We start from the raw sequence: 25,449 nt of genomic DNA on the forward strand, positions 1-25,449 counted from the left end.
TTTTTATTTATTTTTAGATAAATAATAGGTCACATACTGTCGCAATGATACACTGTCAAAAAAAGAAACTTATACATGGACTAAAGTACTACTACATGCATGTTCAATCACTGACAACCTGACTGTAAAACCGACTTGCTTGAAATGTTAGGTAGGTAACATGTAAGCCAAATGCATAGCAATGCCAGTCCTTGTACGTATCACTTGAGATATACCTTTGATTGAGAAATCTCTTATGATCTACGAAGTAAAGTAGTGTTCAAAGCTACTCATGTATAAATTACATTGACCAACATTTGAGCCATGAGGACTTTAAAACATTTGATGTAATCAACCTATAGAAGATTTCGAAGGTAAACAACTATGTGATAGAAAGAAACTAAATACATAATTAAAAAATGGAACTAAACAATAGAGTGATCATTGAAAACTTTTATACTTACCATAATTTACAAACTCGGGAGGGCTGTTTGTGCTACCAAGCCCATAATGGGCTTCAAGGGTTTGATTAGATGTGCTCATAGAAGAAACACTTCTCTGAGACTGAATTGCACTGGTATTCATCCCACAGGTGCTTGTGCTCCAAATATCTCCTGATATGCTAGGTTTTTTCATTGTCCAAGCTTGAATTTTTCAACCCTTTCGATAGCTTGTCAACGACGATAACTGGTGCTGCCTTAGTACAACATCCAAGACAACCTCTGTTCTGTTACAAATTAGTTTACCACATCAATGATTAATATCAACAAATGAATACCAATAACTTGCAGTGGCAACAATCGACACTGATTATTCAAGAAAAAGTAACACTAAAAAATATCCCATAATCTAAAATAAAGGTATATTCACCTCCAAAATGAGCAAAAATCTATTGTTAAATTTTCATTTATTTACTAATTGTTTACTTCCCACCACCATCTACTTAAATTCATCCCTAATGGAAAACAACAGAGTCCGCCTCAGTTTACTCCATTACTGAACCACGACAGACAAATTAACTCATCTCTTATGTTTCTTCACTTACCAAAAAGAATGAACACAATTTCATGTATGTCATTCCAAATAGAACTGCAACACGCCTTTAACTTTTAAATAGTAACTCGTGTTACGAATATTGCTATTAGATAACAGTTCCAATAATAGAAATTGAAAAATCACCAAAGAGATAAGATAAATCAAAACTATACTTGTCAAGACATCATTTTAATTATTCTTTGAGGTTAATTCATTGCATTTTCATTCAGTTGCCGATTTCCCGTTAATTATTTTGTAAGGTTAGTCTGAGTTTCTGATTCCTGTTTATTATTTTTTGAGGTTAATTAGTTCAAGTCAGTTGCACCCAGTTTACGATTTCTCATTAATCTTTGAAGTTAGTTCAATGTAGTTACATCCAGTTTTTAATTTTCTGTTAATTATTCTTTGAGGTTAGTTAGTTCATTCGATGCATTTGCATTTATTTTTTGATTTTTTGTTAATTATTCTTTGAGGTTTGTTATATGCATTTGTATCAAGAATTTTCCCTTAATTATTATTTGATGTTAATTCAATGATTTGAATTAAGTTTCTAATTTCTTGTTAATTATTCTTTGAAGTTAGTTCAATGTAGTTACATCCAGTTTTCGATTTCTCATTAATTATTTTTTAGGTTAGTTTGTTCGTTTGATGCATTTGCATTTATTTTCTGATTTCTCGCTAATTAATTTTTGAGGTTTGTTCTATGCAGTTGCATCCAGAATTTCCCGTTAATTATTATTTGAGGTTATTTCAATGTAAATGTAGTTATATATATAGTTTTCAATTTTCAGCTAATTATTCTTTGAGGTTAGTTTGATGCATTTACATCGAGTTTCCGATTTCCCGTTGATTATTCTTTGAGGTTAGTTCAATGTAGTTACATCCAGTTTCTAATTTTATGTTAATTATTCTTTGAGGTTAGTTCGTTCATTGCATTTGCATTTATTTCCCTATTTTCCGTTAATTATTTTTTGAGGTTTGTTCTGTGCAGTTGCATCAAGAATTTCTCGTTAATTATTATTTGAGGTTTATTCAATGCATTTGCATTAAGTTTCTAATTTCTGATTAATTATTCTTAGAAGTTAGTTCAATGTAGTTACATCCAGTTTCTTTTCTTTCTTTTTTTTTTTGTTATGCATTTGCATTTATTTTCTGATTTCCTGTTAATTATTATTTGCGGTTTGTTCTATGCAGTTGCACCCAGAATTTCTCATTAATTATTATTTGAGCTTAGTTCAATGTAGTTACATCCAGTTTTCAATTTCCCGTTAATTATTCTTTGAGGTTAGTTTGATGCATTTTCATCGAGTTTCCGATTTCCCGTTAATTCTTCTTTGAGATTAGTTCAATGCATTTGCATCGAGTTTATTTCTGATTTTTCATTAATTATTCTTTAAGATTAATTCAATGCGTTTGCATCCAATTGCTGATTTCATGTTAATTATTTTTGAAGTTCTTTTTAAAAAAAGATTAGAGGTTATGGCAGACCTCAACCTGTATATCATGAACCTCTAAAATACATTGTTCCACTCCTGTTCTCTTTTTTTTTGCAGGCAAAATGTGAATATATTAATATAAATATAAGGTTACATGGTGGAGAATCATTAACATGTTACATGAGGGGTTCCCACCACCTAACAAAAGGACAGAGCGTACTCTAGCTAAATCGAAAATACACCGATCGGGGCTCTCAATTTTGGGTACAAAAGATGGCGTGATTCACTCCATTCGATGCATCCATATCCAATGTCGCCCCCATGCTTTGTTTGCGGAATCAAGATCGAAAGTTGGCTTCTCTCCAACTGTGTGTTATCCTGTAGGAGAGCAAGTTCTGAGTGGCTCTTTCCCATCTAGTTTTTAGTTTCCATGCAATGTGACCATTTGCAAAAGACTGAGCAACCGATTGGGAGTCTGTTTCAATCCATATTACCCTCCAGCCATGAGCGATTGCTCTCTCTGCTGCTAGTACAATCGCGATGCTTTCTGCCTCATAATTGGTGACCACCCCGAGTCCTTGTGCCATAATTCCAAGTAAGTTGGATTGGTAATCTCTGAATGTTAAACCTGCTCCTCCTCGTCCCGGATTCCCAAGTGAACATCCATCACAGTTGATTTTAATCTCTCCTTGTTCCGGTGGGTACCAGCTTACTTGTTGGATTTCTTTGAACGGCTTTGGCTTGCATTCGATGTCCCAATAGTGTAGAATATCCAGATCGGCAGCAGTGTTGTACATGTGACTCTTGGTCAGACGCCCAGTAACTTGAATGCCCTTCCTTACCTGGTTCCTTATATGTCCGGCACTGAAGCTGGAGTCGCTGTATCTCTGAGAATTTCGCATCTTCCAAATGGCTACTAGCATACTTAGAACTGCCGAAGTCCATAGCTCTCTGATCAAAGGACTTGCGAGCCTTTTAGCTTTGATAAGCCCCTTTATGTCTATCTCCCCTGTTGCTAATTGCGGATTCAAATGAAATTTTTGAAGAATCCATTCCCAAAGTGCTTGTGATATGGGACAACTCCATAGCAAATGCTCATAACTCTCCTCCTCTTCTTTGCATCCGTCACATCTGGAAACAATCGGTATGCCTTTGCTCTTCACCTTATCATCCGTCGGAATGATTCTTTGGAATATTTTCCATGCAATTCCAGCTGTTCTGGGGTGCACATAGATGTTCCAGATGGTATTGCCCCACCAGACCACAGCCCCCTTCTCTCGGATTGTGTCGAAAGCAGAGGACACCGAGAATTTCCCTTCCTTATCTGGTTTCCAGATTCTTCTATCCTCAGTCTCAGTACTTGGAGGAAGTAGAGAGTTAAGATCCATATCAAGACGAGCGAATACATTGATCAGACTATCAGTAAAGCTCCATTGATTGTTCACCATCAGGTCCCGGACTTTTGAAGAATGATTACTCCAGTCAAATTGCGGTTGCAGGTCCATTGCCGAGTTTGTACCAGCCCACGCATCTCTCCAGACATCTAGGGTGCTACCTGAGCCAATAGACCAGCCCATATGCCCTTTCATTTCTTCCAAAGCCCATTTCAGCCCTTTCCAAATGGATGAGCATTTGTGGCTAGCCAACCACCTTCCGTGCTTCAATTTATATTTCTGCACCATATATTGTGACCACTGGTTGTCCGCCGTGGTCATTTGCCATGCCAATTTCATGAGCAGAGCAAGGTTTAACTCCTTCAGGGGTTTAAGACCTAGACCCCCTTCCTCCTTTGGCTTGCACACTTTTGCCCATTTTAGCGTGATAGTCCTACTTACTGCTGGGTTTTCGGACCAAATGAAGTTTCTGATGGCTTTTTCCCCTTCCTTTATGCTTTGTCTCGACCATTTGTAGATTCCCATGTTGTATACTGGCATACTGTTCAGAATGGACTGTGCAAGGACCACTCTCCCCTGAAATGAAAGTAGCTTTCCTGCCCATCCACTTGCTCTCTTTTTAATCTTGTCAACTAGAATTTGCATGCTGGATTGTGTGACACGTCCCTTGAAAAGTGGTACCCCCAAGTATACTTCAGGCAATGAACCTTCCTTTATGTCAAATAGCCCTTCCACCTTTCTTCTTTTGGTGTCTGTCATGCTTCCGAGGAACAACTTGCTTTTTTCCTTGTTGATGAGTTGTCCAGCCGCTAGTTGGTAAGCATTCAGGCATTCTCGCAAGTATCTGAGGCCTTTTAAACTTCCATTGGCGAAAAGGATGATGTCGTCCGCAAACAGGAGGTGTGATGGAGAGTATGTATTCCCAACGAAAGCCATGGGGATGGTTCTGCCGGAAGTTTGCAGTCTCACTACGCTTCTGCTAAGCGCATCCTCAGCAATAGCAAATAGGAGCGGTGATAGGGGATCCCCTTGTCGAAGTCCTCTGCCAGTACCAAAAAACCCACACGGTCCACCATTAATCATGATAGAGATCTTTGCACTACTAAGAATGTTCTTGATCATTTCCCGGAACTTTGTACTGAATCCAAATCTCTCCAGCACCATAAAGAGGAAATCCCAGCTTAGAGAATCAAATGCTTGAGAGATATCCAATTTGATGACGGCATTTCCACCCCGTCTTTTTATGTGCATATCATTCATGAGTTCTGAGGCCATTGCAATTGCCGTACTTCCTGTTCTTCCCTTCAGAAAACCATGTTGCTCACAGGAAATGATGTTCATGACAATAGAGGTTAGCCGATTATCCAAAAGTTTAGTAACAATCTTAAAGAGGAAGTTACTTAGACAAAGTGGCCTGTACTGACCTATCTCCATTGCATTCTTGCATTTCAGAATCAGCACTAGAAAATTTGCGTTCATACCTTGCGGGATGTTGTGATCAGTGAAGAAAGAGCGGATGGCTCGACAAACATCCATGCTCACAATGCTCCAACATTTCTGGAAGAACATGCCTTGAAAGCCATCCGGACCTGGTGAGCTTTGTGGATCCATACCCATGACTGTGTCTGTTATTTCTCTCCCGGAAGGTACAGCTGTGAGTGTGTCATTTTGCTGATCTGAAACCTCCTGTGGGATAAGGTTTAAGAGCTCCTGGTTCCACAGTACCGGGATGGCCGCAAAGTTGGTTTTGTAGGCTTGCACCATGTACTCCTTGATAAGATCTTGGTCATGCAATATAGTACCTTCAGCTGTCTTGATCTCCGCAATAAAATATTTGGACTGCCGAATTCGTGCTTTAGCCTGGAAATAAGCCGAATTTCTATCCCCTTCAAGCTCCTCTTTGATGCATGCTCTTTGTTTCCACATAGTGGCTTCCTGGTGCATGAGATTTGAAATGATTTTCTCCGTTTCCATTTCATCTAGATGTCGCTGACTCTCAAAGGGCTCCTGCTCTTGCTGTTTTTGGATGTCTTTGAGGGTTTTGTTTGCCTGGGCAATTTGATCTCTAGTGCCCCAGTAAGTATTTTTGTGCCAGGCCTTTAGAGTACTTTTGAGGCGTCGAGCTTGCTTGCGATGACGAGGACGGATGGGGCCATCACACATTGGCTCACTCCAGCTTTGCTTTACCATATGCATGAACTGATTGTGCTCGAGCCAGATCTTTCTAAACCGGAACGGAACATTTTCAGGCCTAGTGTCTTTAATGCACCATCCCATTACTGGAGAGTGGTCAGAAAACTTGCGTTGCAATATCTTGCATCTCCAGTTGGAATTCTCTAGCATCCAGCTGTTGCTAACGAGAGCTCTGTCGAGCTTTGCCAAAATCTGCTTCTTCCCTATTTGCCGATTACACCAGGAGAAGCTATGCCCCAGAGTGGCCGTGTCCAATAGAGCATTGTTATTTATGAAATCCACAAACTCATTCATTGCTCTTTGATTCGGATACCTTCCGCCTTTCTTCTCCGTTCTTGTGGTAATGGCGTTGAAGTCGCCAATTACAATCCAGGAAGTGTTTAGTGCACCAAAAACCCCAAGTTCTTCCCATAGTGCTCTTCGTTGTATGTAGAAGCATTTGGCATGTACAAAAGAAATTATATGCTGCTTCATACTTATAGTTATGTGCTGGTCATTATTTACAATCACATTCACCTCCATGTCATGCTTCGGAAAAAACCCGGATATTCCCCTCGCTTTGCTATCCGAAAGTGGTTATCGCCAAAGTTATTGTTGTAGCCCCCCTAAGCGACCATGGAGGAGTCACGGTGGGGGCTATGAGAGGCTCTGCCAAACCGATCAAGTCTGGCTTGTACTTCTGGATAATCTCTTCTAAGTATAACTTTGGAGATGTTCTTCGCATTCCTCGAACATTCCAGAATAGTACGTTCGTCATTGATTATGCGGAGTTATTTTTCCTCGCCCTTGTGGATGGAGGAGAGTACTCCTGCAACATCCATTTCGGCTTATTCTTATACTTTACTATCATCTGGCCTGGTTCCTCACCTACTTCGTCATTCTCATCATCCGCTAAATCAGCCCAGTTAATTGATCTCAGCAAGGAATTAGCCTCATAGTTTAATTTGGCCCTGTTTCTGTCTCCCAAGGATGTAGTCTCATCTTGTCCTGAAAGAGAGACTGATCCTTGGCTATTCGCCCCCTTGTCTGAAGAGCTCTTGTCCTGCAAAGATGGATAATGGACAGCTCTTTGTGTCGGTTGATCACCCCATTTAACCACCTGATCCTCGGTGAGTGAATTTGCCTCAACAGTCTCTTCATGGGTGAAGTTAGACACTATGTTTGAGGTAGGTCCATGAGCCAGAGGAGACGCAAAACTTTCACCCTCTGGCTGTGTGTTCACTACTTGTAATCCGACAGCCTCTTCAAGGTTTGCTCGAAAGTTGGACACAAAGATAGATGGTGATTCTTTTTGAAGGAGTGAGACCGCATCCCCGCTTCTAATAAAGATCTTCTTTGCCCGCTGATTTAAGTAGCCCCCTTTTCTGTCAGAGTTTCCATCCCTCTTGCCACTCCTAGCTCTTTCAGAGATACCTCTGTTTCAGACCTTGGTGCATCAGCCATCTTGCCTGGTGCGATTGGGCAAATCACAACATCCACCACTAATTTCTCAGCTCTGTTGCCCACCTGAGCATACCCAGTCGTTGTTTTCGCAACTGCGGTAAGCACTTCCACACCCTCAGTATAGTCAAGCTCTTCCACACCATTTAGAGTGGACTTCTCAGAAACCCCCTCTAAGGCAAGATTTTCAGCTGTGAACTGCTCTTTAGCTCCCTTTGCAGCACCCCTCGATGCTGTGTTATCCACTGCAGTTTCTATCACACCTACTGTAACAGTCTCCTCTGCAGTAGATAACTCCACTACATTCCCCAAGTTACTCTCCGGATTTTTCTCTGTTGAGGCAATAGCAGTGTCCTCCACATGGTGTATCTCGTCAACTTCCAGCCCCGCAAACCGGTTTTGCATCTGAACTTCGATGGACTTGTCTGAACTTTTCACTTTCCACAAAGACTCCCCTTGCTTGCTGGACTCTCCAGTGATCTTTTTCTTTCCGTGACGTCTGCGTCTTTTACCTCCCATCTGTTCCAGAGGATGAGGTGGGGGTGTGGCATCTACGACCACCTCCTTGTCCTTGTTTCCATTGGATTTGTTGTGCCTCATATCATTTCTAAGTCTCCGGCATTCCGTTACCAAATGCCCCACATTTTTGCAATGTGTGCACATTTTTGGTAGTTTGCCCACCTCGACAGTTTGCCAGAAGTTAGAAGACTTAGTCCTGACATATATTTGATCCGGCAGTGGTTCCGATAAGTCTACGTCAACAAGAATGTTGGCATAGTAACCATACTCTCTATTGAGGGTTTTCTCATCAATTTGCATCGGATACCCCACTCCCCGAGCAATCGACATCAAAGCCTCCGGCTCCCAGTATTCCTGACCAAGTCCAGGCAATCTAATCCAAACCAGCCCATGCGAGTGCTTTTGGTTGTCAGGATTGAAGTTCGTGGTCCATTGACTGATTCTCATAGGCATTTTGTCAAAGTCCCACGAGCCTTTCACCCAAACTCTGTTTAAATCCTCGGCTTTCGAAAACCGGAGGAACAGAAAACCTTTCCCAATGGGTGTGATCAGCCATTCCCCTGATGGCTTCCAAATTTGTGATGCAATGACTCGTACTCTCTCCAGTGACACTTTTTTCAAGTCAATCCTTCCCACCAAACAATGTTTACAAAAGGCCAAACCTTTTTCATAGGCTTTCTCTGGGATAGTGATTGCTGGGTATTCCCCCATCCTCTCAGGAATTGGCAGTTCCTGAAATTCCACCGGTTGCCGAAGTTGGTGCTTTGCGGCATCCGCATAAGAGACTCTTGTTGTCTCTGCTTGAACTGCGTCATCACTCTTCTCAGAGTGGGTTGACAGGTTATGTTGGGACAGTATGGCTATCGACATCTTATTGGGTTGCTCAAATTCATACAGGTCCATGGTTTTAAGTCTTGTCAGAACACGCACTGTAGATCAGTGTGGGATTTCACCTGATATACTATGGACCCTGCGAAAAGATGAAGTATAGAAGCAGCTCCAATTCAAATTCTAAGCTTTTGGAACTCACACTGTATTCAGTTGAGGATTTTACCCATAAGCATATATCTAACCCTTCTTCCAGAACTCTCACTATTGAGCAGTGGAGGATTTTACCTGAATAGGAAGGTTTTGTGTAGATGAAGAGATAAGTTGGTGAGTCTAAACTTTGTTTTTGCTAAAAGCGACAAACTAGAGGAGCACTGAAGCTTTGAATTAGCTTAAGTTATCTCACACCCTATCGCACCACAAATGGTCCCCATTGTTAAGTTATTCCCCCATTGTTAAGTTATTCCACCCTGTTCTCTTCAACGATAGAATTTAACTTGAGATCCAGAGGAGGGAGAAAAGAGAGAAAATGATGACCTAGTGATCTGTACAACTTTGAAAGGTAATCAACTGCCTGATTTATTTTTTGAAGTTAATTCAATGCATTGCATCTAATTTCCTATTTTCCATTAATTTTGGTTGGTATAAGAACCCAACAATTTTGGTTAATAACCACACTGATTTCTCCTAATATTCCGTATTTACCTCCTGATTTCTAGTGAGTAAAAAAAAATGACGTGGACACCTTGAGAGAGCTCAAAAGGGGACTGCAACATTGGCAGCTAATGATTCAAAAGCCCAAATTCCACTTAAATAAATAATATATGTATTGATAGCTAGTGATTCAAAAGCCCCAAGTCCACTGTTTCACCCCTCACACTATTACAACTACTGTTTGCTATCTCTCATACACTATTCTTCTACAGCACTATTCACTCCTCTCTCTTTTTGGGTCGCCTCCTCTTTTTCTTAGGTCTCCTCTCCTTAGAACAGTGAATCCCCCATTTTCTCTCTCCCCCTCTCTATTTATATCCTTCCCTCCTTCAATCCTAGCCTTCCACCTGTCCATCCATCTCGCGGCCTTATTCTTTCCACGTATAGGGTTTCCGTACTGCGATAGACGCCCCCTCTCGATCATGTGAACCACGGTTGTGTACCTTATGCTAATCTGGGTGCATCTATCCGCTGATTTCCAGGATCCCTTATCCTACCACCACAGATGCCCCCTCTCGAGTTCGCGATCATCCCACGATCGAGGGGTCGAGAGGCCGGCTTGTTCTATCATCTGGTCGTCGCCTTCCACCTCCCTTGCACCGCTGGATTCACGCGTCCCCCACGTGCCTGTGGCCTGCGTCCCTTCGATTCTCGTGTACCCACGCGTCATCCCCTGGATGGTTCTTTTTGATGTCTCCTCGATTTCAGTTCCTCTCAGATTACGTTTTTACCCTTCCTTCTTATAAAAGCCCGCTCGATTCTCTTTCTTTCTCATTTAGTCTCTTACTTTCCTCTAAGATTATTCTCACCACCACTCACCCCTCTCCTCTTTTTGGCTACTCCCATCAAGCGTGCGGTTGTACTCTATGATTTTCTTCTGCCCAAGCTCTTGTATCAGCTGCTCTCTCCCCTTCCTCAGGTTGGTCTTCTTCTCACATTATTTCCCTTTACTTGCTGTTTTGCGTATTTCTCCTTTGAACTAAAGATTTCCCCATCTCCACCCTGTCATGACGGTGTGTCTTCTTCTTTAAACTCTTCCCTAAATGTCAGATTCTAGATCCGATGCCTCTTCCTCCTCCCCTTCCCGCAGCGTTGCCCCTCCCCCTCCTATTGACCCGACCGAGGCTCCATCCACTTCTGGGCAACCCTTTGCCCTTCCGCCGCCTCCCCCCGCAGTCGTAGACCTAACTTAGAGGCTGTTAAGGCGGCTTACGGTATACCTACTGATATCATATTAGAGCACGTGACTGACCTAACTTACTTTCCTTACTTGGTCCCTTACAAACCGGGGTGTCTCGTGGCCACGATAGGGCATATTGTTGCCAGCCTTTGCTTACCCCTCACCCGTCTTGACATCGAGGTGTGTAACCATTTTAACATCCCCCTTACCAAGGCATTGACAACTTCTGGAGGGTTATGTATGCCGCGAACCATTACAACAGATCTGGAATCCCCAAGATAACGGTTCGCGACATGACCGCCTACTTTTACATAAAAAAGAGCACAAAGGATGTCAGCATGGGATACCATTCTTTCTGTGTCCGCCCTAGAAAACAACATTTTGTCCTCCATGTCACCTCATCAGACAAGGTGTGGCACCATTATCCGTTGTACATCTCCGGAAACTTCCTATCCGCAGATCTTCCTTCCGAACTGAACCTTACTCATCTGGTTTTCCTTCCCAGTGGTGAGTACCCCTTTTATTTATCCTTCAATGTGTATGTTCCTTGGTTCCTCATCTGATCTTGTAATTCTTTTCTACAGGTTGGCGACCGGACTGGAAGTCTCGACCCTACGACCACATCTCCTCCACCATTTTCCAAAAGCTCCGCGATCTTGGACCCTCTCAATCCGCGGTTCTTGGAATTGATCCTACCACAGCCACTCCGCTACTGTCAGACCCCCAGTTGAAGGTTATCGAAGGGTATAGTGCCCCCTTTTTCGTCCCCCTCCACCCAAGGAGCGAAAGCCACGGAACTCCCCGCCTCCCAGAAAAAGACACCATCCTAAGAAATCTCCACACCGCCCAGTACCTACCCACCGTCCCCCACCTCACTCCTCCAACTCCCCTTCTCACTCCGCAGCCCATCCCTCTTACTAATCCCTGCCATTTGGGAAGATCAATACCTATCCCCTCATTCTCCCTCTGCAACATCCCCCCACTCCGACATGGGTGCTAACAAGCGAAAGCTATTTGACAGTGACTCGGATGAAGATGTTGTCACCAAAGTTGCCCCCACCACTGTCGCCCACTCGTCTCCTGTCTCGGCTTCTAAGCGTCCGCAGACGTCTGATTCTGATGAGAATCCCAACAATCTGTCTACTTCCCTGCCTGCCGCCCCCCTCTCGTACAAAACAGCGGCCTGGGAAGGAGGCGGCACTCAGATCTGGCAAAGGGGTTGCTGACCCCATCCCTGCTTTCTTACCCACCTTCAAGGTCCGAAACCACACCATCAACATCAATGATTCGGCCTTGGAGAACCCCGCAATGGCCTCCTCCCTGTTCTATGGGTCTCATCTTCCCAAAGATCTCGCGTATGCTGAAGGGAGCTCCTTTGATAATCACAGAACTTCGTTCTATACTGGCTGGGAGAAGGTATCATTTTCCTCGCACTAGGTATCTTTTCCTCTTCTTTTCTAAGTAACCTAACTCTTGTTCTCTCTTTCAGATGAGCTTGGATAACTCATACATGATCCGCGGCCTCTTTGGTGCTAGGTCCAGAGTTGAACAGCTGGATAAAGAAGTCGGCCTACTTGAAAAGCTGAATGAGGCCGCGGAACTGGATAAGCTCAGAGCCCAGGACGAGCTCAAGTCTGCTAAGGCCTCCCACTCGGCTTATATGGATAAGGTTAATGACCGCTTGAGTCATCAGCGTGAAACCCTATTATCACAGCACAATGCAGCCATCTCATCTCTCTCCCAAAAGCATCAAGTAGATACAGCGGCCCTACTCAAACAGCACGAATCCGACATGGATGAGCTCCAAGATCACTTCCGGGCACAGGCTGATAAGAGGGTGGCCAAGAAGGTCAAGGAGGAGTATGATAGGCTTATCAAAGAAGGTCGCCTCCTTCCAGAAGCACCTGTCTCTGCCCCTGGGTCTGAGGTCGCGGTGGCGCCCATGGAACCCGCTTCCAAGGTAGCTGAGGTAGCTGACTTAGTGGTTAGGGCCATTGACATGGCTGCGGATGTTGTGATTGAGGAGGCCGCTAATGCAGTGATTCGTGAAGATGTTTAGATGTCCCTTGTTTTGAGAGTAGTTTTGTTATTCCCTTGCTTGGTTCTATTTGCCGCTATTTTTGCCACATTTGTTATGCTACATTTTGTTTTATTTCCCCTCCTGATGGTTGAGGAGGACAGACTGACTCCTTTTGCTTGTGATGGTTGTGTTATTTTCTTTGCACAATATGTTTTGTCGATGCTTTATCTATTTATGGGCTCAATAGCAGTGAAACTCATGCTTGCACCTTTACCTCTCCTACCGGAAGCAACTCGATTTGCCTTCCCTCCAAGACTTAGCAATTTTATTGCCTCTGTCTATGTCGGGGGACCTCACCTTCTCCTTACTTAGGTCGGACCCCTTGTCCGTGGTAGGTGGAAACCCCTTCACCTCCACTTGCCTAGGACCTCATATCCACCATGGGGCAACTCATTTTGCCCCGGCTCATATGGGACCTCATACCCACCCTGGGACAACTCATTTTGCCCCAGTTGAGCTCAGACCTCCCGTCCGTGAAGGGCTCGTCCCCTCCATTTCCTTCACTCTGAAGGACAAGCAGATTTCATGCAACAATGTCCATCCCCAAAAGTGTTAGGGTTTTATATATATACAAATAGCTCATGCAGCTGACAGCTTCTCCCATTACATTCACTCGTGAAAATTTTTTCAACAATCTTACATTCCATGGTCTCTCCACCATTTTCCCTTCCATGGTCTGTAACCTGTAGGTGCCTGTCCCTCCAATATCAACCACCGTGATAGGGTCCCTCCCAAGTTGGGCCCAATTTTCCCTCGCTCACTTTCTTTGTGCTGGGGGTCACTCGGCGAAGTACCCGGTCTCCTACCTTGAATCTCCTCAATCTCGCCCTCTTGTTGTACTGCCTTTGGAGGCGGCGATGATAGTCTTCCAGTCTTATGCGCGCGGTGTCTCTTCTCTCTTCAGCCAAATTCATGTCCCTGGATAGGATGTCCTAATTTGACCTATCCTCGACAGCCCGAGTTCGAGTGGTCGCCACCACCATTTCTGACGGTATCACGGCCTCTATGCCATATGCTAATGAAAAGGGAGTCTCCTTGGTAGTGGTACGCGGTGTAGTTCGATAAGCCCACAACACATGGTTTGATTCGTCAGCCCAGGCCCCTTTCTTATCTTCTAATTTCCTCTTGAGATTGTTAAGTATTGTTTTGTTGAAGAACTCATCTTGTCCATTGCCCTCGGGGTTGTACGAGGCCGAGAACCCCTGCTTAACATGGTAGGCTTGCAAAAACTTCTTCACCTTCGATCCTGTGAACTGGGTTCCATTGTCTGCGATAATAGCATAGGGCAACCCGAACCGACATATAATGTTTTCCCACAAGAATTTGGCCACTTGCACCTCCTTCACCTGCTACAGCGGCACGCCTCAATCCACTTTGTAAAGTAGTCGGTTGCGGCCAACATGAATCTCCTCTTATCACTGGTCATGGGTAGCAGTCCCACTATATCGAGGGCCCACATCGTGAACGGCCATGGACTAGACACGTTATGCAGCGGTTCTGCTGGGGCAAATATCAGTGGAGAAAACCTCTGACCCATTTCTCATATTTTTTGGCAAACTCCACAACATCTCTTTTCATGTGAGGCCAAAAGTATCCTTGCATTAACAGTCGATGTACCGTTGTCCTACCCACTGAATGGCTACCACAATCTCCCCCGTGTAGCTCCATGAGCAACTCTTGCGCCAGCCTCGATCCCAAACATTTCAGTAAAGGCCCATTGAAATTCCTTCTATACAATTCCCTCCTATCAGCGTGTACCTCCGGGATGCTTGTTCTAGTCTTCGTCTCTCTCTCGGGTCAATCACCTCACACCCTGACAAGAACTGCTTAAAAGGCTCCATCCAACCTTCGTCCTCCTCCGCGGTATTCAGTATCTTCGGAGGCTCCTCGGTACTCAGTCTGTCCAATTTCCTCACCTCGATGGTCCTCTCCTCGGATAGTGGCATGGCTGCAGCTACATAGTCCAGAGCATCTGCGTGGTGATTCTCCCCACGGTTTAAGTGAACAAATCGGATCTGTGTGAACCCTCCATTCTAGGGCATCTTGCCGTGAACCCTCCATTTGCTTGGCATACTACTAAATTTGAGTGGAGTAAACGGTAAGTTCCTTTACGCCCAAGCTCTCCGCCATCCTCATGCCCGCAATCACCGCCTCATATTCTGCCTCGTTATTTGAAGCTGCGAATCCCAACTTCATTGTTTGTTCTAGTCTATTGTTATCCGGTGTAACCAGCACCACGCCTATTCCGCTACCTGCGTCCGTTGCTGAACCATCCGCGAATTGAATACTCTCCAGCCATTCCTCTCATCCCATGGGTTCAAGCGATCCATTTCCTCTTCTCGCTCCGGCTCCAAAACCATCTCCTCCCCCCAAGTGGGATCCTCTGCAGGGAACTCCGCCAAAAACTCTGCCACTGCCTGAGCTTTCTCCACCGTTCTAATCTGATATTGGATCTCATATGAACTCAACATCACGGCCCATTTCAGCATTCTTCCTGACTTCTCCGCTTTCAGAGCTTGTTTAAGGGGCAAATTTGTCACCACGATCACTGTGTGAGCTTCGAAATATGGCTTCAGCTTCAGGGCCTAAAATATCATGGCAAGAGCATACTTCTCCACTCGGCTGTATCTAGTCTCCGCGTCTAACAAAGTCTTACTCTGGAAGTACACTAGTTTTTCCATTTTATCCACAATGCGAACGAGGACCGAGCTGATAGCATACTCCGTGACCCCTAGATACAAATATAACTTCTCTCCTAACTCGGGCCGCGACAACAGAGGTGCTTCCCCAAGATACCTTTTTAGCTCTTGAAATGCTCTTTCACACTCCGCTGTCCATGCAAAATCTGTGGTGTTCCTCAGCAATCTGTACAACGGCCTACACTTGTCGGATGATTTTGAAATAAATCTGTTAAGGGCCGCGACTCTTCCAACCAATCACTGCACCTCTTTCACCGTCTGAGGCGATGGCATCTCCACCAATGACCTTATCTGTTCGCGGTTTGCCTCTATTCCCCGTTGTGTCACAATATACCCCAGGAATTTTCCTGTGGTGACTCCGAAGGTGCACTTCTCTGGGTTGAGTTTCAAATTGTGGGCTCACAGTATCCTGAAGGTTTCCCTCAACCCCTCCAAATGCTCTGCCTCTGACATGCTTTTCTCTACCATATCATCTGTGTATATCTCAATTCCCTTTCGAATCTTACTTTCGAACATTTTTTCCCCAACCGCTAGAAAGTGGCTCCTGCGTTTTTTAACCCAAACGGCATTCTCTTATAGCAGTAAGTACCCCCTTCCACCACGAATGACGTCTTCTCCTGATCAGGTCCATATATCGCAACCTGGTTGTATCCCATGGATGCATCCATAAATGAGAACATTCTGAACCCCGCCGTTCTGTCCACCAACTCGTCTACTCGCGGCATAGGATAACTGTCCTTGGGACACTCCAAGTTTACGTCCGTGAAGTCAACACACATTCGCACCTTGCCATTTTTCTTTGGGACCGCGACTATATTGGACAGCCAGTCAGTGAACTCCACCTCCCTTATGATTCCCGCTCCCTTCAACCTGGCAACCTCCTCCCGGATCTCTTCCGCGTACTTAGTTATCACTCCCCTCATCTTCTGTCTTACTGGTTTCACATCCTCCCTCATATGTAGTCGGTGACATGCAAAATCAAGGTCCAACCCGGTGATATCCTCTATCCCCCATGCGAACACATCTCTATTCTCTGACAAGCACTGTACCAACTTATTTTTCCAGTCCTCCGTCAGATTAGACCCTACCGATGTAAACTTCTCCTCTTCGCCCTCTCCCAAATTCACTACCTCTATTTCATCTAAAGTTTTTGGACCTACCGCGGCTTCCTCCGCCCCTTCCACTGCCCCGCACTGTAATTGCTATGCTTGCCTTTTCCTGGGGTTCGCTGGTTTGCCTTTAGGTCCGCGGACCATCCTTTTAACTGTGTCCTGATGGCTATTCTTCGATGCCACCTGATCTCCGTGGACCTCGTACATTCCTGTCGGGGTGGGGAATCGAATAACTTGATAATAGGTCGAAGGCACCACTTTCATCTCGTGTATCCATCTCCTTCCTAGGATCGCATTGTATTGGGAGTTAGAATCGACCACCATAAATCTTGAGAACACCGTCACAGGCCATGTCGTCACTGGCAATAGAAGCCCTCCCATAGGCTCCATGATGCTCCCATTAAATCCATACAAGCTGGACCGCGGCGGCTTTAGTTGCCCCGGATCAATCCTCATCTCCTCCAACGCTCCCCTAAACAGCAAGTCCACCGCACTGCCACAATCAATCAGTACCCTTTTGACCATGTAATTACCCATCGCCACTGTAATGACCAACGCATCTTCATGTGGAGTATCAACGGCTCGGAGATCTGCCCTGGAGAATGTAATCTTGTCTTCCCCACTCATTGCCTCTACATTGTATCGCTGTCCTTTGGGCGACTCGTTGACCTGCTGAATACTTGCTATCCTCCTTACCTTATCTCTATGGGCATTGTGACTCAGAACTTCTCCACTGAAAATAACATTTATGGTTCCCAATATCCTCCCCGGAGCTAGCACCGCTCCCCATTCGGGGGTTCTGCTATAAACTCCCTCATCATTACCTTCTCTGTCAACTTCTAGACCAACCATTTCAATGCATAACAATCATTAGTTTCATGATTGCGCACCTGGTGATACTCACAGTATGGCTTATTCGGCATTTCGGCAGGGACTGTTCACGGTCCCTCGTACCCTTGCACATTTTTTTTATCAACGGCAGTATCTCACTCAACGGCCTCTTTAAAGGTGCAAGTTCCAGCTCACGGTATGGCTTCCTCTCCCTTTGTTCTCTTCGCGCTACTTCTCTACTCTTTTCCGGATGCGATGACTATCCGCGGTACCACTCGACACTCGCTACCTTTGTCCCCCGCCTCTGTCTTTCTGCGGTCACCGCCTTTCTCTACCGATGACACTGCCTTGGCTCCCCTCTTAGAATCCTTCTACATGGTGTCCTCATAACTAATATATTTCTCTACCCGCGGATATAACTTGTGCAAGGTCGCAATCTCATTCTTTGCAACGGACTGATGGACCCCTGTTCCAGGTCGCAGACCTCTTTCGAACGCTATCACTGCCGTCCTTTCATCCAAATTTTCCACCTTTAATGTCTCGGCCTTGAAGCGGCACAGATACTCCCTGACAGACTCCGCGAACCTTTGTCTAACATTGAACAAGGCCGCGATGTCCACAACTCGCCTCTTCTTACGTATAAAGTGATCCACAAATGCCTGTTCCAACTCTTGGAAATTAGTTATGCTCTTTGAAGGCAACCGATAATACCAGTCCGAAGCTCCCCCCTTCAGGCTGGCCGGGAACATCATACACTGCAGACCATCGTACCTCGCCTCTTGCCAAAGAGGCATTTGTTGCCTGAAGTGATGAATGTGATCTGCTGGGTCTCCTGTTCCATCGTATCTCTCAAATCTTGGCTGGTTGAAACGTTTTGGCACCTCCGAAGACCATATCACATCCGCCAACGGGTTGCGATTCAGCCCCGCCACCACCTGACTGGCCGCACCCATTTAAGTCTTTGTCTGTTGAAGATTTGCCTCCCAATCGTTGTTTATCATTTCTTGAACTTGCTCCATTGTTAACCCAATCACTGGGTTCTCCACCAGAGTTGGTCCAGGTCCCTCCTCATCCTCCGCTTTCTCGCTCTCCGACTCCTCATTTATCTCTTTCCCGATCTCTTCCTCCACCCTTTCTCTTTCTCTTCTTAACTCCTCGTTTTCCTCCCTCATCCTCTCAATCTCTTCTCGCATCAGCCGTGTTTCTTCCGCTGCTCGGCCCTCCTCTCGATCTTCCCCTTCCTCTATCGCTGCCTCCGGCGTCTGTTCTTGAACCCTTACCTTCCTTGGTCTACCCACTGCCTTCTTTAGTGCCATTTCTATCTTCTTCCCCAGAGACGGTGCTAAATGTTTCACCCCTCACACTATTACAACTACTGTTCGCTATCTCTCAAACACTATTCTTCTTCAGCACTATTCACTCCTCTCTCCTTTTGGGTCGCCTCCTCTTTTTCTTAGCTCTCCTCTCCTTAGAACAGTGAATCCCTCCTTTTCTCTCTCCCCCTCTTTCTCTTTATATCCTTCCCTCCTTCAATCCTAGCCTTCCACATGTCCATCCATCTCGCGGCCTTCTTCTTTCCACGTATAGGGTTTCCGTACCGCAACAGACGCCCCCTCTCGATCCTGTGAACTGCGGCTGTGTACCTTATGCTAATCTGGGTGCATCCATCCGCTGATTTCCAAGATCCCTTATCCTACCACCACATCCACTCAAATAAATAATATATTTATTAGATTTTAATTTAAAAGCCCAAACTCCACTATAAATTATGGGTTTACCATTTTGATTTTTTTTTTAATTTCTAAAAGTAGGTAACTTAGAGCAGTAAATAAAATGCCAAAGCTAATTAGTTTGAGTTATTAAATTTGATTTGGGCCTTTGTTTTGTCAGCTTGATAGTCCAAAATGTTGAAATTATCACTAAAATTCCAGAGTAATAACCAATAAAGTATGGACACCAAATGTTTTTATTTACAAATCAAAATAAACTACATTTTCATCATGTCTATGCTACATTATCATCTGGAAGACTATTTTTAGAATTGATAAATCTTGAAACTTTTTCGATTGTCAATACTGGTAACACTTTCTATATGACAAAGTATCATGACTTGAAATGGTTACTTTATACAACAAATTACGATGTTCACATACATTTGTTGCCCAAAAGCACATTACATATGCATGCATTGGGAAAAATAATACAAATTTCTTATCAGGAATGCGCATCCTCAGTGCTAAACAAACTGCCTCTAGTGCTCTTATCCAATCACATTCATTTATTTTTCGGTTAGGCCAACTCCATCTTCGTGATTCTTATTTTCACAGCTTCCTTTCTAGCAGATATAGATAATAATACACATCTTGAAAAAATCATTTTGGACCTAATACTTGTTTCAAAAAATTGCTGAACAATTTATTCAATGCACAGTTACCACTCCCTATTCTGATACAGATCTGCAACTTCGTTCATCCAAAGGCATTGGTGACTTTCTAGTAAACACACAGATAAGTATATAAGTTATTCATAACATATGGTTCCATTAGCGATTGGATATTTTGTTATAAAAAAAATAAATAAATAAATAAATAAATAAAAAAAAAAAAATAGTAGCTGTTAGAGTGCCATGTTTGAAGTCATATTTGGTTGCTAGACACATTGGTATTTTAGTGTTCAACAAAAACAAATAAGGGGGCTTCTTTGGTCAAACAATTGTAGAAGTAAATTAAGATCCATAGCCTTTAAGGGGAATGAAACCATGTGACCTCTGCATAAAGATAGTTGATCTTAAACATCTTACCTTCAACAGCTAACCTGAAATAGATGGATATTGTTCACACTGTGTGATGTCATAGTCTCTGACCACCTAGATCAATAACATCAAACTGAGCAATGAGAACTCATATATACCACCCATAAATATCTGCCAAATATAAAAATGTTCACACCTTTGGGTCATGAACATCGACTTACTTAAAATATCTATGGTAGAAGCATGTACTGTAAGAAGGGCAATAAACCTTAGAGAAAAATTTATGAGCATGACTTTAAATCTGAACAGCAGTTTTGGTACCCACGTGCTCTGCAAAGTCAAGAAAAACAATTTAGAGAGATGGTATGGACGCGAAAGTAAGCTTCCAGAGATTATCAGCTAATATCAAATGCTACCTTCTATTCGATGCCAAAGCTTCAAGAAACTTCTTATGCTTTTCCTCTGTCCATCTTTCTTGTTGTTTAGATATTGTGTAAGGCTTCCTTGCCTACTCAAACAAAAAACATAGAATGAAACATTACTTAACAAAGATCTAGAATGTTTATTGAATGACTGCTTACGTCGTACTGGAATAACTAGGACATGGAAAATGTAATACCTTAGGTGCATTTTCATCTTCTATCATATTCATCTCCTTTAACTGAGTTGCAGTTACAGATTGGCCGGGCTTCAATATCCGAACCCATCCGTGAACTACTTGTGACAATGGTTCTTAAGTTTGTCCCTTCACCTAGATCCTATATCCAAAGCAGAAACAGCTAGGTTTAATAATCAACTGAAACATAAATGAATTTTGTGGAATCAAGCTCATCGCCTGTGTCGTTGTATTGCAGAACCTTTCTTCTATCTGATTTTCCATGGCTAACACACCTATGAAATAATTATAGCATCTATATATACTGATATGGCTCTTGAGAAACAATCCACTAAGATATTTTACAACCCACTGGCCACTTATAATTTTTGCAGAATGAAGGAGATAAATTTGGCATCAATGATACTTAGAACACATGAAAAGAGAACTAGTAATTTTTTTAAAAAAAGAAGCGGTTGTTGTTACATGATAAGAAGACACTAACCAATGACGAAGTACTTGCTAAAAGTTAAAAAATCTAGCTCTCCTGTAAGAGGAATAACATTAATTAATGGATCCTATAAGCAAAACTTCACAATATTACATACAATAGAGTCATAATTTCTAATGGCTCTTTACCTTTAATACGGGAAGCAATGCTACCATTGGACATGTAGGGCTGAACCAAAAGCCTTTTGATATTTAGCATATATGCTACACCAAATGAGCTTGAGAAGATTAATCGGAAGCTATGCTGAGCATTTGAACTTCAATCCAATATTGGAGCTCATCATAGTAGTTTCCATTCTTGAGCCTTTTTTTAGCCACAACAACCCAACACCATGATACCCAAACATGATCAAACCGACCATGTCCAACTAAGTTTATGTTGCTGAAAATAAAAAAATAAGAAAAAAAAACACTTTATACGTACATACTAATTATTATCACCATAAATGATCCAGTGATGCGAGAAAAGTTAACTTTTATACAGTAATATACAAAATTTCTAATTTTCTGGTCATGTGTCGATATGTATCCAAACTTACATTTGTTGCAAGACATGCATAACTTTTACTGAATACACGCAGTAAGTATATGAATGTTGTTACAACGCAGAAATGAAATTCCTTTGTTTGTCCAGTATAACATTATGCAACTCAAATGTACCTGGGCTTTCCCAATCATCATGTTATCCCAATCTCTGCGTGAGGTGGTGGACTATATAATTGTACATCACTTGTACCTGCATACCGGATTCATATACTTTGGAGGTTACAAATCCCAATAATTGCTAAAAGCTTTAACGCTACTGATGAAACCTATTACCAAGCTTAGCAAAATTAAAATATCTTCTTTAAAATGATGAGGAATTACAAATATGATAAGAGAGATTAATACTGATAGGATGTACTCACCCATTCAAGCAACAAAATCCCCATAATTCAATTCTTCAGAACACTCAAGCATTAGCTAAATTGGTAACACACTTAATACTTCAGATCACTTTAAGATTGGTAGCACTATCTAGAGTACGTGTCTTTTTCTGCAGAATTGTAGCTTATATTTACTAAGCTATGAATCCTAAATCCAATTCCTTCAACTGTGTATGTAAAAGCTGCATCTTAGCAACATCATTCTATTTATTAACTCGCAAGTTAAGAACACAACCAGTCAATAACCGGACCAGTCAGTACAAAAAGTACATATATTTTCCATCCATGGACGTTTGTGTTTTGAGAATCAATATTTAAATAAGTAGGTAACAGAAAGCCAACACACAGATACAATATTCTTCAATATCATATGCCTGTCCATTGTCCAAGAAGGCAAGAATGCCATGTCAGAGCTAAATACAATTTTCCTTACTTTAGGGGAGGAACAACTATAGTAGTTAAGAAGATAAATTGGAGAAATTAACCTCATAGCAATAGTGCCGTCATGAGTTGCCCATAGGTATACAACTTGTTCAAAACCTCTTCAGCATGCATGGTCAGCTCAAGACGGGACTCAAATGCTAACACCTTCTGAAGCTTTCTAGTATGGTAACATAAGCTACTGAGTACTGAGTGATCAGTGTGTTTTGCTTTATCCAACTTTTTTTAGGAGAAGACATTTTATATAACCACATCAAGAAATTGGAATTGGAAAGTGATGTATCCATAATTTCATACAATGCCCCCAGAATCTAGTACCATATACTTAAATGAAATGTTTTACTATCATATATGAATGCAAACGTACGCAAATTCCAAAATTTAAAGGAGAAGTATCTTCAATCATTTTTTCAGAACACTTGAGCCATTAAATGTAAATAAATAAGTAGGTAAAATATAAACAAAGATAAATTATGGCCGTCCATGCCAGCACTACTTGGGGAGAAACTACAAAAGGTTCCACACATCCATCTTGATGCCATGACAGATTATTTAACTCCTTTCTATTATCATCAACAATAATATACTACTCAATAATTAGTTTTTACAACTGCAAGACATAGGCAATAACGACTTCATGCCAAGACAAAAAATTTCAATAGAATATTTTGCCAAATTTTGAATACTCATTGACACGCCCCATCATAGGGAAGAAAAAAAATGGTCAAACTACCATGAAATGACAGATATATGAAATGAATGCCAAAGATTTAAATTATTCGGGAGTCAATATCTTTGTTCGGATATGGCCTTTGTACGTCTACAATTCTTTTTTCTTTACGTGGATCCATGAATGTCTTAGTTAGCATTGAAAAGCTATTTAGGAAAGAAATTGTTTCTTATAATACATATATAGATATGCATGGGGATAACCAATAATACTTTCCAAGAACAATCACATAATTTACCGGCCTTCAATTGTCTCTTTTCATTAAGGTTTTATTATGTGCTCAATTTGTACTGATAGTTGATTTATGGAAAACACTTCCTATAAAATATGTGGAACTCACACATACATAGATTCCAATTTACTTACTTGAATTCGTGTGAGGCTAAACCCTATGTACTTTGGTTCCTTTAAATCTAACTATCCAAATCTCGATAATGCCTCCATAGCTTCAGAAACTATGTTTGTACATTCCGATATAAAGCTAAACTCCGCATTCTCCAAATAACAAAAAAAATTACTTAAAAGATTATTCAGGGAAAGGTCTAGGTCTACATTGCTTAATGAGGTTAATCATGCAAGCCAATCAACTGCTGAATTATGCTCGCATCTTGTCCAAAAGTGTAGTCTTGTACAAACGATAGTCTTGTACAAAAGTGTTTGAGATGTCGAACGCATAAATGTGTCACAGACAAATTCTAATTATGTACACTGAGAAACTGATATTAATGCATGTAACTGAATAAATTGTAAGACAAACTTATGGACACAATTGAGAGCTATCAAACCTGGAAAGAAATAAGACCGCTCTAAGTCCTCCTTACTGCTTTCCATGACTTGGGCACAATCAACTACATAAAACCTATCTCTTCCCAACTCAAGCACTCTATCTTGGGCTTCAACATTTGGTGTGGGTGACCTGAAAAAATGCCGCAAATTCCAAGATCGGTTCATAACTATACCATGCTAACGTAATCAACACATTCTTGACCGACTCAAAGTCTTCATTAGTTGGTGAACTACCTGTTTGCTTCTTCCCACTATATTGGATTGTTTAAAATTTGAGGTGATGTGATCGGAAAGTAATAACATGGTGTGCTGAGAAATGGTACGTGAGAAGTATTAACAAAAGCTTCCGCACATAGATGATGCATCTATACTACTAAATAATTAGTTTCTACACTTGCAAAAGAAAGGCAACAATATTTGCATACCAAGACATCAAAGCCAACTTTGTACACAACTAAAGCATATCATCCAAAATCAAGTTTGCATACTAACGTTTCCCAAACATGCATTATATTATCTGCATGTAATGTATATGGAAATAAGGTCATCATGATCAACTGTATGAGAGTACCGCTCGTGATGCACTAACACCATTTATCTTGTCTAAATGTGTAGTCGTATAAAAAATTGTAGGTATGTTATTATCTTGGAGCGATACATTATTCATACTACATAGTAATTGAGTGTCATAAAGTTTATCACTAAAGTTATATAGCGATAGGTAAGAAGCAAAATAGTGATTCTATCTAAAGAAGTCTAGGTAGGTAAATCTCCCATCTTTTGTGTTTGAGGAGACGTTGTATTATGGTGCATTGGTTCTATTATTTTGATATATGGATCCTGGCTATTCGGAGAATAGTGAATGTGGTATATATATGTGCAAAATAACCATCCAAGATTTCTTCACAGAAGAACAATTGGAGAGTCTAATAATTAAGAGACAACGCAATTCAGCAATTCAGAGTCATAAATAATATGAAGTTTGAAAAGAAGCATCTTAAGGTTTTCCAAACATAAATAAATCAGCGTAGTTGGAACAGTTCTTACCTTATGTCAAGTAGTATTAAAGTAGCCATCCATTTGTCTAAGAAGATTTGAGTGTGTTAAGCCACATCAATGACAAATCAAGATCTAACATCGCCTTTGGCAAGTCGCTCCATAGCAAAGGTTCACATAGTCTATTGGAATGACCTCTATATCTGTTGTTATATTGTGCTTTGCAGCAAAATTTATCATCTCTTGTGTCTCTTTTAATTTTGGTAGCCATTT

General features: G+C 42.2%; 1 long non-coding RNA gene across 6 annotated transcripts; it reads right to left on the minus strand.

Annotated features, from left to right (window-relative positions):
- Positions 1-34: 34 nt before the first annotated feature.
- Positions 35-25,446, minus strand: LOC147521425 (uncharacterized). 6 transcript variants are annotated; one of them, XR_015193990.1, is made up of 10 exons: positions 25,228-25,446; positions 24,180-24,310; positions 21,958-22,033; positions 21,427-21,679; positions 20,812-20,950; positions 20,609-20,700; positions 20,461-20,522; positions 20,241-20,306; positions 444-706; positions 35-335 (listed from the first exon to the last, which is right to left on the minus strand). It is a non-coding gene; the product is annotated as an uncharacterized LOC147521425 (long non-coding RNA). The 6 variants fall into 6 exon arrangements; XR_015193986.1 differs by having other exon boundaries at positions 20,414-20,522; XR_015193993.1 differs by lacking the exons at positions 35-335; positions 444-706 and adding an exon at positions 19,445-19,932.
- Between the last annotated feature and the right edge of the window lie 3 nt (positions 25,447-25,449).

Source organism: Coptis chinensis, chromosome 1 (assembly GCF_015680905.1).
Source record: "Coptis chinensis isolate HL-2020 chromosome 1, ASM1568090v1, whole genome shotgun sequence".
Lineage (NCBI taxonomy): Eukaryota > Viridiplantae > Streptophyta > Magnoliopsida > Ranunculales > Ranunculaceae > Coptis > Coptis chinensis.